We start from the raw sequence: 15,711 nt of genomic DNA, 5'->3' as shown, positions 1-15,711 counted from the left end.
GTCTGGGTTTGGCCGGGGTAGGCCGTCATTGTAAATAAGAATTTGTTCTTAACTGACTTGCCTTGTTAAATAATTATTCTCTGCAGATCCCCTCAAGATCTGTCAGGTTAGATGGGGAGCGTCGCTGCACAGCTATTTTCAGGTCTCTACAGAGATGTTTGATCGGGTTTAAGTCCGGGCTCTGGCTGGGCCATTCAGAGACTTATCCCGAAGCCACTCCTGCGTTGCCTTGGCTGTGTGCTTAGGGTCGTTGTCCTGTTGGAAGTTGAACCTTCGCCCCAGTCTGAGATCCTGCGCGCTCTGGAGCAGGTTTTCATCAGGGATCTCTCTGTACTTTGCTCCATGAATCTTTCCCTCAATCTTGAGTAGTCTCAGTACCTACCGCTGAAAAACATCCCCACATGCTTCACCGTAGGGATGGTGCCAGGTTTCCTCCAGACGTCACACTTGGCATTCAGGCCAAAGAGTTCAATCAGACCAGAGAATCTTGTTTCTCATGGTCTGAGAGTCTTTAGGTGCCTTTCGGCAAACTCCAAGAAGGCTGTCATGTGCCTTTTACTGAGGAGTGGCATCCGTCTGGCCAGTCTACCATAAAGGCCTGATTGGTGGAGTTCTGCAGAAATGGCTCTCCTTCTGGAAGTTCTCCCATCTCTACAGAGGAACTCTGGAGCTCTGACAGAGTGAAGTTCGGGTTCTTGGTCACCTCCCTGACCAAGGCCCTTCTTCCTCCGACTGCTCAGTTTGGCTGGGCGGCCAGTTCTAGGAAGAGTCTTGGTGGTTCCAAACTTCGGAGGCTACTGTCTTCTTGGGGACCTTCAATGCTGCAGACATTTTAGTGTGAGGGAGCTGAACCCTCCGTGGGTTTTAGTGTGAGGGAGAGATGAACCCTCCGTGGGTTTTAGTGTGAGGGAGAGATGACCCTCCATTGGTTTTAGTGTGAGGGAGAGATGACCCTCCATGGGTTTTAGTGTGAGGGAGAGATGAACCCTCCATGGGTTTTAGTGTGAGGGAGATGAACCCTCCGTTGGGTTAAGTGTGAGGAAGAGATGAACCCTCCGTGGGTTTTAGTGTGAGGGAGAGATGACCCTCCGTGGGTTTTAGTGTGAGGGAGAGATGATCCTCCATGGGTTTTAGTGTGAGGGAGATGAACCCTCCGTGGGGTTAAGTGTGAGGGAGAGATGAACCCTCCGTGGTTTTAGTGTGAGGGAGAGATGACCCTCCGTGGGTTTTAGTGTGAGGGAGATGAACCCTCCATGGGTTTTAGTGTGAGGGAGATGAACCCTCCGTGTGTTTTAGTGTGAGGGAGAGATGACCCTCCTTGGGTTTTAGTGTGAGGGAGAGATGAACCCTCCATGGGTTTTAGTGTGAGGGAGATGAACCCTCCGTGGGTTTTAGTGTGAGGGAGAGATGAACCCTCCGTGGGTTTTAGTGTGAAGGAGAGATGACCCTCCATGGGTTTTAGTGTGAGGGAGATGAACCCTCCATGGGTTTTAGTGTGAGGGAGATGAACCTTCCATGGGTTTTAGTGTGAGGGAGAGATGATCCTCCATGGGTTTTAGTGTGAGGGAGATGAACCCTCCGTGGGGTTAAGTGTGAGGGAGAGATGAACCCTCCGTGGGTTTTAGTGTGAGGGAGAGATGACCCTCCTTGGGTTTTAGTGTGAGGGAGAGATGAACCCTCCATGGGTTTTAGTGTGAGGGAGATGAACCCTCCGTGGGTTTTAGTGTGAGGGAGAGATGATCCTCCATGGGTTTTAGTGTGAGGGAGATGAACCCTCCGTGGGTTTTAGTGTGAGGGAGAGATGACCCTCCGTGTGTTTTAGTGTGAGGGAGAGATGACCCTCCTTGGGTTTTAGTGTGAGGGAGAGATGAACCCTCCATGGGTTTTAGTGTGAGGGAGATGAACCCTCCGTGGGTTTTAGTGTGAGGGAGAGATGAACCCTCCGTGGGTTTTAGTGTGAGGGAGAGATGACCCTCCATGGGTTTTAGTGTGAGGGAGATGAACCCTCCATGGGTTTTAGTGTGAGGGAGATGAACCCTCCGTGTGTTTTAGTGTGAGGGAGATGAACCCTCCGTGTGTTTCAGTGTGAGGGAGATGAACCCTCCATGGGTTTTAGTGTGAGGGAGATGAACCCTCCGTGTGTTTTAGTGTGAGGGAGATGAACCCTCCATGGGTAACGACAGGATAGTGAGTAATGTTACAGTGACCTTGCCTTGGATGCTGGAGCCTGCTGGATGCTGGAGCCTGCCTAGCCTGCTGGATGCTGGAGCCTGCCTAGCCTGCTGGATGCTGGAGCCTGCCTAGCCTGCTGGATGCTGGAGCCTGCCTAGCCTGCTGGATGCTGGAGCTTGCCTAGCCTGCTGTATGCTGGAGCCTGCCTAGCCTGCCCTATGCTGGAGCCTGCCTAGCCTGCTGGAGCCTGCCTAGACTGCTGGATGCTGGAGCCTGCCTAGCCTGCTGGATGCTGGAGCCTGCCTAGCCTGCTGGATGCTGGAGCTTGCCTTGCCTGCTGGATGCTGGAGCCTGCCTAACCTGCTGGAGCCTGCCTAGCCTACTGTTTACCAACTGCCTTCCATATTGGCTGCATGGAGCTCGAGCCCAGGAGAGCAGGAGGGAGGGAGAGAGGAGAGCGAGAGGAGCACGGGAGAGAGAGAGAGGAGCACGGGAGAGAGAGAGAAGAGAGAGAGAGAGAGGAGCGGGGGAGAGAGAGAGAGAGAGGAGAGCGGGAGAGAGAGAGAGAGAGAGAGAGAGAGAGAGAGAGAGAGAGAGAGGAGAGCGGGAGAGAGAGGAGAGCCGGAGAGAGAGAGAGAGAGGAGAGTGGGAAATTCGGGGGGAGATTTTCTCAGAGCTGAAATAATTCCTGCCCAAAGTGGGCTCTCTGTAATTGCATTAGTTACCCACAAGTGACCTGGCAGTCGGAGAGCTTAATTTAATTTTAATGAGCCCTACGGAGCGCTAAAACCCTTGTTCTCACAACCATTAGCCTTGGTTGAGAATAATCAGCCTGGACAGAGCCTAGCTAGCTCTGAAGCAACTGTCTCTATCTCATAATACTGCAGGGTGCTATGGAGCTCATACCAGACACGGTTGGAACCTATTTGGAAAAATAACCTTTAGATATGAGGCTTGATCTTTGTTTTGGACAGATTCTGACTGTACCTCTCTACCTCTCTGTCTGTTTCCTGACAGTCTGACATCACTTTAACCCTCTTAAGCCCTGACCCCTATAAATAATTGTAACCTTTTGCCCGACACCCTACAAATAATGACTCACAAAACATCAACACTGATGGACACTGTCAATGATGTCATCTAGCTGCCCAGCACGGAGGGACAGAGACAAATCCTACTTCCTGCTCTATCTCTATCTCTGTTTGTTTGACATCATGAGGCTGGTTGTACCCATGCCTGTAGACCAATAGACGGCTGGTCTTATCTGCTAGAAGACACACTTCAAATGCAACAAAACCGTCTGTCTCTCTGCTCTAATCGTGTAAAACCTATTAAACCCAATCCTACTTTTGTTTCCATATTAAACCATGAATGATGCTGTAAATGGTGCTTCCTTTCAGAACCCAGGGACTTCCTGCCTCTGTTTAACTGGCCTACGAACTGATTTCTGGTGCCTCCCTTCAGAACCCAGGGACTTCCTGCCTCTATTTAACTGGCCTATGAACTGATTTCTGGTGCCTCCCTTCAGAACCCAGGGACTTCCTGCCTCTATTTAACTGGCCTATGAACTGATTTCTGGTGCCTCCCTTCAGAACCCAGGGACTTCCTGCCTCTATTTAACTGGCCTATGAACTGATTTCTGGTGCCTCCCTTCAGAACCCAGGGACTTCCTGCCTCTGTTTAACTGGCCTACGAACTGATTTCTGGTGCCTCCCTTCAGAACCCAGGGACTTCCTGTCTCTGTTTAACTGGCCTACGAACTGATTTCTGGTGCCTCCCTTCAGAACCCAGGGACTTCCTGCCTCTATTTAACTGGCCTACGAACTGATTTCTGGTGCCTCCCTTCAGAACCCAGGGACTTCCTGCCTCTGTTTAACTGGCCTACGAACTGATTTCTGTTGTCTCCCTTCAGAACCCAGGGACTTCCTGCCTCTGTTTAACTGGCCTACGAACTGATTTCTGGTGCCTCCCTTCAGAACCCAGGGACTTCCTGTCTCTGTTTAACTGGCCTACGAACTGATTTCTGGTGCCTCCCTTCAGAACCCAGGGACTTCCTGTCTCTGTTTAACTGGCCTACGAACTGATTTCTGGTGCCTCCCTTCAGAACCCAGGGACTTCCTGCCTCTGTTTAACTGGCCTACGAACTGATTTCTGGTGCCTCCCTTCAGAACCCAGGGACTTCCTGTCTCTGTTTAACTGGCCTACGAACTGATTTCTGGTGCCTCCCTTCAGAACCCAGGGACTTCCTGTCTCTGTTTAACTGGCCTACGAACTGATTTCTGGTGCCTCCCTTCAGAACCCAGGGACTTCCTGCCTCTGTTTAGCTGGCCTACGAACTGATTTCTGGTGCCTCCCTTCAGAACCCAGGGACTTCCTGCCTCTGTTTAGCTGGCCTACGAACTGATTTCTGGTGCCTCCCTTCAGAACCCAGGGACTTCCTGCCTCTGTTTAACTGGCCTACGAACTGATTTCTGGTGCCTCCCTTCAGAACCCAGGGACTTCCTGCCTCTGTTTAACTGGCCTACGAACTGATTTCTGGTGCCTCCCTTCAGAACCCAGGGACTTCCTGCCTCTGTTTAACTGGCCTATGAACTGATTTCTGGTGCCTCCCTTCAGAACCCAGGGACTTCCTGCCTCTGTTTAACTGGCCTACGAACTGATTTCTGGTGCCTCCCTTCAGAACCCAGGGACTTCCTGCCTCTGTTTAACTGGCCTACGAACTGATTTCTGGTGCCTCCCTTCAGAACCCAGGGACTTCCTGTCTCTGTTTAACTGGCCTACGAACTGATTTCTGGTGCCTCCCTTCAGAACCCAGGGACTTCCTGCCTCTGTTTAACTGGCCTACGAACTGATTTCTGGTGCCTCCCTTCAGAACCCAGGGACTTCCTGTCTCTGTTTAACTGGCCTACGAACTGATTTCTGGTGCCTCCCTTCAGAACCCAGGGACTTCCTGTCTCTGTTTAACTGGCCTACGAACTGATTTCTGGTGCCTCCCTTCAGAACCCAGGGACTTCCTGCCTCTGTTTAACTGGCCTACGAACTGATTTCTGGTGCCTCCCTTCAGAACCCAGGGACTTCCTGCCTCTGTTTAGCTGGCCTACGAACTGATTTCTGGTGCCTCCCTTCAGAACCCAGGGACTTCCTGCCTCTGTTTAACTGGCCTACGAACTGATTTCTGGTGCCTCCCTTCAGAACCCAGGGACTTCCTGCCTCTGTTTAACTGGCCTACGAACTGATTTCTGGTGCCTCCCTTCAGAACCCAGGGACTTCCTGCCTCTGTTTAACTGGCCTATGAACTGATTTCTGGTGCCTCCCTTCAGAACCCAGGGACTTCCTGCCTCTGTTTAACTGGCCTACGAACTGATTTCTGGTGCCTCCCTTCAGAACCCAGGGACTTCCTGCCTCTGTTTAACTGGCCTACGAACTGATTTCTGGTGCCTCCCTTCAGAACCCAGGGACTTCCTGCCTCTGTTTAACTGGCCTACGAACTGATTTCTGGTGCCTCCCTTCAGAACCCAGGGACTTCCTGCCTCTGTTTAACTGGCCTACGAACTGATTTCTGGTGCCTCCCTTCAGAACCCAGGGACTTCCTGCCTCTGTTTAACTGGCCTACGAACTGATTTCTGGTGCCTCCCTTCAGAACCCAGGGACTTCCTGCCTCTGTTTAACTGGCCTACGAACTGATTTCTGGTGCCTCCCTTCAGAACCCAGGGACTTCCTGCCTCTGTTTAACTGGTCTACGAACTGATTTCTGGTGCCTCCCTTCAGAACCCAGGGACTTCCTGCCTCTGTTTAACTGGCCTACGAACTGATTTCTGGTGCCTCCCATCAGAACCCAGGGACTTCCTGCCTCTGTTTAACTGGCCTACGAACTGATTTCTGGTGCCTCCCTTCAGAACCCAGGGACTTCCTGCCTCTGTTTAACTGGCCTACGAACTGATTTCTGGTGCCTCCCTTCAGAACCCAGGGACTTCCTGCCTCTGTTTAACTGGCCTACGAACTGATTTCTGGTGTCTCCCTTCAGAACCCAGGGACTTCCTGTCTCTGTTTAACTGGCCTACGAACTGATTTCTGGTGCCTCCCTTCAGAATCCAGGGACTTCCTGTCTCTGTTTAACTGGCCTACGAACTGATTTCTGGTGCCTCCCTTCAGAACCCAGGGACTTCCTGCCTCTGTTTAACTGGCCTACGAACTGATTTCTGGTGCCTCCCATCAGAACCCAGGGACTTCCTGCCTCTGTTTGACTGGCCTACAAACTGATTTCTGGTGCCTCCCTTCAGAACCCAGGGACTTCCTGCCTCTGTTTAACTGGCCTACGAACTGATTTCTGGTGCCTCCCATCAGAACCCAGGGACTTCCTGCCTCTGTTTAACTGGCCTACGAACTGATTTCTGGTGTCTCCCTTCAGAACCCAGGGACTTCCTGCCTCTGTTTAACTGGCCTACGAACTGATTTCTGGTGCCTCCCTTCAGAACCCAGGGACTTCCTGTCTCTGTTTAACTGGCCTACGAACTGATTTCTGGTGCCTCCCTTCAGAACCCAGGGACTTCCTGCCTCTGTTTATCTGGCCTACGAACTGATTTCTGGTGCCTCCCTTCAGAACCCAGGGACTTCCTGCCTCTGTTTAACTGGCCTACGAACTGATTTCTGGTGCCTCCCTTCAGAACCCAGGGACTTCCTGCCTCTGTTTAACTGGCCTACGAACTGATTTCTGGACTCAGTCCACCTTTACAATTTAAACAGAACAGCATTTCTGGTGAAAGAGAGATTGTTAAAGTTTCTCTGTAGGAGATGTTTTGTTGTACAGTACTAACGTGCATTGGCCCATGAAATGACCACTCAAAACAGCATACAGAAGTAGTGTCCCCTCCCTGTTCTCATGGCCTGCATCCCAAATGGCACCCTATTCCCTATATAGTGCACAACTTTAGACCAGAGCCCCTATTCCCTATATAGTGCACTACTTTAGACCAGGACCCTATTCCCTATATAGTGCACTACTTTAGACCAGATTCATATTCCCCTATATAGTGCACTACTTTAGACCAGAGCCCTATTCCCTATATAGTGCACTACTTTAGACCAGAGCCCTATTCCCCTATATAGTGCACTACTTTAGACCATAACCCTATTCCCTATATAGTACACTACTTTAGACCAGAACCCTATTCCTTATATAGTACACTACTTTAGACCAGTGCACTACTTTGGGCAAGCAGCCATGGATGTTCTAATGATGTAGGAGCCATCTAATTACGATCAAAGCCTGAGGGCATGACGGGAATCACCCCAGAGCTCACTGCCATGGTTACCACCACCTCTAGTGTCTCTCTATCTCGCTATCTCTCTCTCTCGTCTCCATCTGTCTCTTAATTCAATTCATGGGGCTTTATTGGCATGGGAAACATATGTTAACATTGCCAAAGCAAGTGAGGTAGATAATATACAAAAGTGGAATAAACAATTAAAATGAACAGTAAATATTACACTCACAGAAGTTCCAAAATAACAAATGTCATATTATGTCTATATACAGCATTGTAACAATGTACAAATAGTTAAAGTACAAAAGGGAAAATAAATAAACATAAATATGGGTTGTATTTACAATGGTGTTTGTTCTTCACTGGTTGACCTTTTCTGGTGGCAACAGGTCACAAATTTTGCTGCTGTGATGGCACACTGTGGTATTTCACCCAGTATATATGGGAGTTTATCAAAATTGGATTTGTTTTTTAATTCTTTGTGGGTCTGTGTAATCTGAGGGAAATATGTATCTCTAATATGGTCATACATTGGGCAGGAGGTTAGGAAGTGCAGCTCAGTTTCCACCTCATTTTGTGGGCAGTGAGCACATAGCCTGTCTTCTCTTGAGAACCAGATCTGCCTATGGCGGCCTTTCTCAATAGCAAGGCTATGCTCAATGAGTCTGTACATCTCTCTCTTCTGTCTCCATCTGTCTCTCCTCGTCTCCATCTGTCTCTCCCCCGTCTCCATCTGTCTCCCCTCTCTCTCCCGTCTCCATCTGTCTCTCTCCCCGTCTCCATCTGTCTCCCCTCTCTCTCCCGTCTCCATCTGTCTCTCTCCCCGTCTCCATCTGTCTCTCTCCCCGTCTCCATCTGTCTCTCTCCCGTCTCCATCTGTCTCTCTCCCGACTCCATCTGTCTCTCTCCCGACTCCATCTGTCTCTCTCCCGACTCCATCTGTCTCTCTCCCCCGTCTCCATCTGTCTCTCCCCCCGTCTCCATCTGTCTCTCTCCCCCGTCTCCATGTCTCTCTCCCCCGTCTCCATCTGTCTCTCCCCCGTCTCCATCTGTCTCCCCTCTCTCTCCCGTCTCCATCTGTCTCTCTCCCCGTCTCCATCTGTCTCCCCTCTCTCTCCCGTCTCCATCTGTCTCTCTCCCCGTCTCCATCTGTCTCTCTCCCGTCTCCATCTGTCTCTCTCCCGACTCCATCTGTCTCTCTCCCGACTCCATCTGTCTCTCTCCCGACTCCATCTGTCTCTCTCCCCCGTCTCCATCTGTCTCTCCCCCCGTCTCCATCTGTCTCTCTCCCCCGACTCCATCTGTCTCTCTCCCGTCTCCATCTGTCTCTCTCCCGTCTCCATCTGTCTCTCCCCGTCTCCATCTGTATCTCTCCCCGTCTCCATCTGTCTCTCTCCCCGTCTCCATCTGTCTCTCTCCCCGTCTCTATCTGTCTCTCTCCCCGTCTCCATCTGTCTCTCTCCCCGTCTCCATCTGTCTCTCTTCCCGTCTCCATCTGTCTCTCTCCCGTCTCCATCTGTCTCTCCCCGTCTCCATCTGTATCTCTCCCCGTCTCCATCTGTCTCTCTCCCCGTCTCCATCTGTCTCTCTCCCCGTCTCCATCTGTCTCTCTCCCCGTCTCTATCTGTCTCTCTCCCCGTCTCCATCTGTCTCTCTCCCCGTCTCCATCTGTCTCTCTCCCCGTCTCCATCTGTCTCTCTCCCCGTCTCCATCTGTCTCTCTTCCCGTCTCCATCTGTATCTCTCCCCGTCTCCATCTGTCTCTCTCCCCGTCTCCGTCTGTCTCTCTCCCCGTCTCCATCTGTCTCTCTCCCCGTCTCCATCTGTCTCTCTCCCGTCTCCATCTGTCTCTCTCCCCATCTCCATCTGTCTCTCTCCCGTCTCCATCTGTCTCTCTCCCCATCTCCATCTGTCTCTCTCCCGTCTCCATCTGTCTCTCCCTCTCTCTCCCCGTCTCCATCTGTCTCTCCCTCTCTCTCCCGTCTCTCTCCCGTCTCCATCTATCTCCATCTGTCTCTCTCCCCGTCTCCATCTGTCTCTCTCCCCGTCTCCGTCTGTCTCTCTCCCCCATCTCCATCTGTCTCTCCCCCGTCTCCATCCGTCTCTCTCCCGTCTCCATCTATCTCCATCTGTCTCTCTCCCCGTTTCCATCTGTCTCTCTCCCCCATCTCCATCTGTCTCTCCCCCGTCTCCATCTGTCTCTCCCTCTCTCTCCCGTCTCCATCTGCCTCTCCCCCGTCTCCATCTGTCTCCCTCTCTCGTCCGTCTCCATCTGTCTCTCCCCCTCTCCATCAGTTTCTCTCTGTCTCTCCCGTCTCTCTCCCGTCTCTCTCTCGTCTCTCTCTCTCTCTTTTCACAGTGTTGTGTTGGCCAGTCAGGGAGTGCAGACAGACAGCATCTACAGTGAGGGAAAAAAGTATTTGATCGCCTGCTGATTTTGTACGTTTGCCCACTGACAAAGAAATTATTAGTCTATAATTTTAATGGTAGGTTTATTTGAACAGTGAGAGACAGAATAGCAACAAAAAAATCCAGAAAAACGCACGTCAAAAATGTTATAAATTGATTTGCATTTTAATGATAAATAAGTATTTGGGGTCAGTGTCCATTTAGAAGGCACATTGCGACCAAGCTTTAACTTGTCTTGAGATGTTGCTTCAATATATCCACATAATGTTCCTTCCTCAAGATGCCATCTATTTTGTGAAGTGCACATGTCCCTCCTGCAGCAAAGCACCCCCACAACATGATGCTGCCACCCCCGTGCTTCATGGTTGGGATGGTGTTCCCTCGGCTTGCAAGCCTCCCCCTTTTCCCTCCAAACATAACGATGGTCATTATGGCCAAACAGTTCCATTTTAGTTTCATCAGACCAGAGCACATTTCTCCAAAAAGTACAATCTTTGTCCCCATGTGCAATTGAAAACTGTAGTCTGGCCTTTTTATGGCGGTTTTGGAGCAGTGGCTTCTTCCTTGCTGAGTGGCCTTTCAGGTAATGTCGGTATAGGACTTGTTTTACTGTGGATATACAGTGGGGCAAAAAAGTATTTAGTCAGCCACCAATTGTGCAAGTTCTCCCACTTAAAAAGATGAGAGATGCCTGTAATTTTCATCATAGGTACACTTCAACTATGACAGACAAAATGAGAAAAAAAATCCCGAAAATCACATTGTAGGATTTTTAATTAATTAATTTGCAAATTATGGTGGAAAATAAGTAGGAGACAGAACGGAGTCTCCTTCCTGAATGGTATGACAGCTGCGTGGTCCCATGGTGTTTATACTTGCGTACTATTGTTTGTACAGATAAACGTGGTACCTTCAGGCGTTTGGAAATTGCTCCCAAGGATGAACCAGACTTGTGGAGGTCTACAATTTATTTTCTGAGGTCTTGGCTGACTTATTGAGATTTTCCCATGATGTCAAGCAAAGAGGCACTGAGTTTGAAGATAGGCCTTGAAATACATCCACAGGTACACCTCCAATTGACTCAAAGTATGTCAGTTAGCCTATCAGAAGTTTCTAACGCCATGACATCATCTTCTGGAATTTTCCAAGCTGTTTAAAGGCACAGTCAACTTAGTGTATGTAAACTTCTGACCCACTGGAATTGTGATACAGTGAATTATAAGTGAAATAATCTGTCTGTAAACAATTGTTGGAAAATGCTTGTGTCAAGCACAAAGTAGATGTCCTAACCGACTTGCCAAAACTATAGTTTGTTAACAAGGCATTTGTGGAGTGGTTGAAAAACGAGGTTTAATGACTCCAACCTAAGTGTATGTAAACTTCCCACTTCAACTGTACCATCTCATTTGAATTTCCTATTCAGATGTTTATTATACAGCAGAGTCCTCCAATAAATATCATTTCATTTGAACTAAAGAATATATGTTAAACCTTAGTCATTTTTTAACCTCTTTGTTCTGATCAGACTTCTGTTTTCAGCAGATCTACAAATGGTTAGTAATGGTTCGTAATGGTTAGAAATGGTAAGTAATGGTTCGTAATGGTTAGAAATGGTTAGTAATGGTTCGTAATGTTAGAAATGGTTCGTAATGTTAGAAATGGTTCGTAATGGTTAGAAATGGTAAGTAATGGTTATAAATGGTCTGTAATGGTTAGTAATGGTTAGAAATGGTTAGTAATGGTTCGTAATGGTTAGTAATGGTTAGAAATGGTTAGAAATGGTTCGTAATGGTTAGTAATGGTTAGAAATGGTTAGTAATGGTTAGAAATGGTAAGTAATGGTTCGTAATGGTTAGAAATGGTTAGTAATGGTTCGTAATGTTAGAAATTGTTCGTAATGGTTAGAAATGGTAAGTAATGGTTAGTAATGGTTAGAAATGGTTAGTAATGGTTCGTAATGTTAGAAATGGTTCGTAATGGTTAGAAATGGTAAGTAATGGTTAGTAATGGTTCGTAATGGTCAGGAAGTGGTGGGGTATTAGATAGCTACTGAAGCCAGGCAACTTAGATGGTGTTGATGGTAACATTAGACTGATGTAACATTACAGTTATGGAAATAAATGATGCTGCTGTCCAGGGAACCCTTAGTATGAGTCCCAAATGGCCCCTATTCCCTACATAGTGCACTACTTTTGACCAGCGCCTTATGGTGTGCACTAATAATGGAATAGTCTCATGTATCATCAGGAGGATGTTTTGATGAACTCGTGCCGTCTCCCAGGTAACAGGAAGAGAATCAGGGACTGTCTCATACAACACACACCACAATACAGAGACACCACAGTAGAGTGACACCACAGCGAAGTGACACCACAGTGCAGTGACACCACAGTGCAGTGACACCACAGTGCAGTGACACCACAGTAGTGACACCACAGTGCAGTGACACCACAGTAGAGTGAAACCAAAGTAGAGTGACACCACAGTAGAGTGAAACCACAGTGAAGTGACACCACAGTGAAGTGACACCACAGTAGAGTGACATTACAGTAGAGTGACACCACAGCGCAGAGACACCACAGCGCAGAGACACCACAGTGCAGTGACACCACAATACAGTGACACCACAGCACAGTGACACCACAGCACAGTGACACCACAGTAGAGTGACACCACAGTTCAGTGACACCACGGTGCAGTGACACCACGGCGCAGTGACACCACAGTAGAGTGGCACTACAGTGCAGTGACACCACAGTGGAGTGAAACCACAGTACAGTGACACCACAGTAGTGACACCACAGTAGTGACACCACAGTGCAGTGACACCACAGTAGAGTGAAACCACAGTGAAGTGACACCACAGTAGAGTGACATTACAGTAGAGTGACACCACAGTGCAGTGACACCACAGTACAGTGACACTACAGCACAGTGACACCACAGTAGAGTGACACCACAGTTCAGTGACACCACGGTGCAGTGACACCACAGTGCAGTGACACCACAGTACAGTGACACCACAGTACAGTGACACCACAGTGAAGTGCAGGGAAGACAGATTCCTATAAGTGGCTGGTTTGTTGGTTTTAGGGGGTGTTAGCTAGTCTTGTGACTGTAGCTGAGTTGCCTTGGCTACTGCGTGTACAACATTTATGTGTACAAAATAATTATTTGATACATTTTAGAATAAGGCTTTAATGTAATTTTTTTTTGGGGGGGGGAGTGAAGGGGTCTCGATGTAGTCAGAAGAACACGTGTTATTTAAGATTAATTTATTGAATCTGCAATATCAACTTGTTATATTATATATCACGTCTACTGCATCTTGATGTAATGCATCACTAGCCACTTTAAACAATGCCACTTTTATATGTTTACATACCCTACTCATCTCATATGTATATACTGTACTCTATACCATCTACTGCGTCTTGCCATCTTAATCTTTGGTGACTTTAATATTCACATGGAAAAGTCCACAGACCCACTCCAAAAGGCTTTCGGAGCCATCATCGACTCATCGGGTTTTGTCCAACATGTCTCTGGACCCACTCACTGTCACAGTCCTACGCTGGACCTAGTTTTGTCCCATGGAATAAATGTTGTGGATCTTAATGTTTTTCCTCATAATCCTGGACTATCGGACCACCATTTTATTACGTTTGCAATTGCAACAAATAATCTGCTCAGACCCCAACCAAGGAACATCAAAAGTCGTGCTATAAATTCACAGACAACACAAAGATTCCTTGATGTCCTTCCAGATTCCCTCTGTCTACCCAAGGACGCCAGAGGACAAAAATCAGTTAACCACCTAACTGAGGAACTCAATTTAACCTTGCGCAATACCCTAGATGCAGTTGCCCCCCTAAAAACTAAAAACATTTCTCATAAGAAACTAGCTCCCTGGTACACAGAAAATAACCGAGCTCTGAAGCAAGCTTCCAGAAAATTGGAACGGAAATGGCGCCACACCAAACTGGAAGTCTTCCGACTAGCTTGGAAAGACAGTACCGTGCAGTACCGAAGAGCCCTCACTGCTGCTCGATCATCCTATTTTTCTAACTTAATTGAGGAAAATAAGAACAATCCGAAATTCCTTTTTGATACTGTCGCAAAGCTAACTAAAAAGCAGCATTCCCCAAGAGAGGATGGCTTTCACTTTAGCAGTGATAAATTCATGAACTTCTTTGAGGAAAATATCATGATTATTAGAAAGCAAATTACGGACTCCTCTTTAAATCTGCGTATTCCTTCAAAGCTCAGTTGTCCTGAGTCTGCACAACTCTGCCAGGACCTAGGATCAAGAGAGACGCTCAAGTGTTTTAGTACTATATCTCTTGACACAATGATGAAAATAATCATGGCCTCTAAACCTTCAAGCTGCATACTGGACCCTATTCCAACTAAACTACTGAAAGAGCTGCTTCCTGTGCTTGGCCCTCCTATGTTGAACATAATAAACGGCTCTCTATCCATCGGATGTGTACCAAACTCACTAAAAGTGGCAGTAATAAAGCCTCTCTTGAAAAAGCCCAACCTTGACCCAGAAAATATAAAAAACTATCGGCCTATTTCGAATCTTCCATTCCTCTCAAAAATTTTAGAAAAGGCTGTTGCGCAGCAACTCACTGCCTTCCTGAAGACAAACAATCAATACGAAATGCTTCAGTCTGGTTGTACACCCCATCATAGCACTGAGACTGCACTTGTGAAGGTGGTAAATTACCTTTTAATGGCATCAGACCGAGGTTCTGCATCTGTCCTCGTGCTCCTAGACCTTAGTGCTGCTTTTGATACCATCGATCACCACATTCTTTTGGAGAGATTGGAAACCCAAATTGGCCTGATTTAGATCTTATTTGTCGGAAAGATATCAGTTTGTCTCTGTGAATGGTTTGTCCTCTGACAAATCAACTGTAAATTTCGGTGTTCCTCAAGGTTCCGTTTTAGGACCACTATTGTAAAGAGTGGTAAACTATAAACAAAGAGTCTGACAATTAATCTTAATGGTTGTACAGTCGTCTCAAATAAAACTGAAGGACCTCGGCGTTACTCTGGACCCTGATCTCTCTTTTGACGAACATATCAAGACTGTTTCAAGGACAGCTTTTTTCCATCTACGTAACATTGCAAAAATCAGAAACTTTCTGTCCAAAAATGATGCAGAAAAATTAATCCATGCTTTTGTCACTTCTAGGTTAGACTACTGCAATGCTCTACTTTCCGGCTACCCGGATAAAGCACTAAATAAACTTCAGTTAGTGCTAAATATGGCTGCTAGAATCCTGACTAGAACCAACATTTTTTTTCATATTACTTCAGTGCTAGCCTCTCTACACTGGCTTCCTGTCAAAGCAAGGGCTGATTTCAAGGTTTTACTGCTAACCTACAAAGCATTACATGTGTTTGCTCCTACCTATCTCTCTGATTTGGTCCTGCCGTACATACCTACACGTACGCTACGGTCACAAGATGCAGGCCTCCTAATTGTCCCTAGAATTTCTAAGCAAACAGCTGGAGGCAGGGCTTTCTCCTATAGAGCTACATTTTTATGGAACGGTCTGCCTACCCATGTCAGAGACGCAAACTCGGTCTCAACCTTTAAGTCCTTACTGAAGACTCATCTCTTCAGTGGGTCATATGATTGAGTGTAGTCTGGCCCAGGAGTGGGAAGGTGAACGGAAAGGCTCTGGAGCAACGAACCGCCCTTGCTCTCTCTGCCTGGCCGGTTCCCCTCTCTCCACTGGGATTCTCTGCCTCTAACCCTATTACAGGGGCTGAGTCACTGGCTTACTGGGGCTCTCTCATGCCGTCCCTGGGAGGGGTGCGTCACCTGAGTGGGTTGAGTCACTGATGTGGTC

General features: G+C 47.8%; 1 protein-coding gene across 5 annotated transcripts in view; it reads right to left on the bottom strand.

The window, feature by feature from the left end:
- Window positions 1-15,711, bottom strand: part of nme7 (NME/NM23 family member 7) — a 115,932-nt gene that overhangs the window by 12,019 nt on the left and 88,202 nt on the right.

Source organism: Oncorhynchus mykiss, chromosome 1 (genome assembly GCF_057628025.1).
Source record: "Oncorhynchus mykiss isolate SJ-2025 chromosome 1, ASM5762802v1, whole genome shotgun sequence".
NCBI lineage: Eukaryota > Metazoa > Chordata > Actinopteri > Salmoniformes > Salmonidae > Oncorhynchus > Oncorhynchus mykiss.
This window is presented reverse-complemented; position numbering and strand designations above follow the sequence as displayed.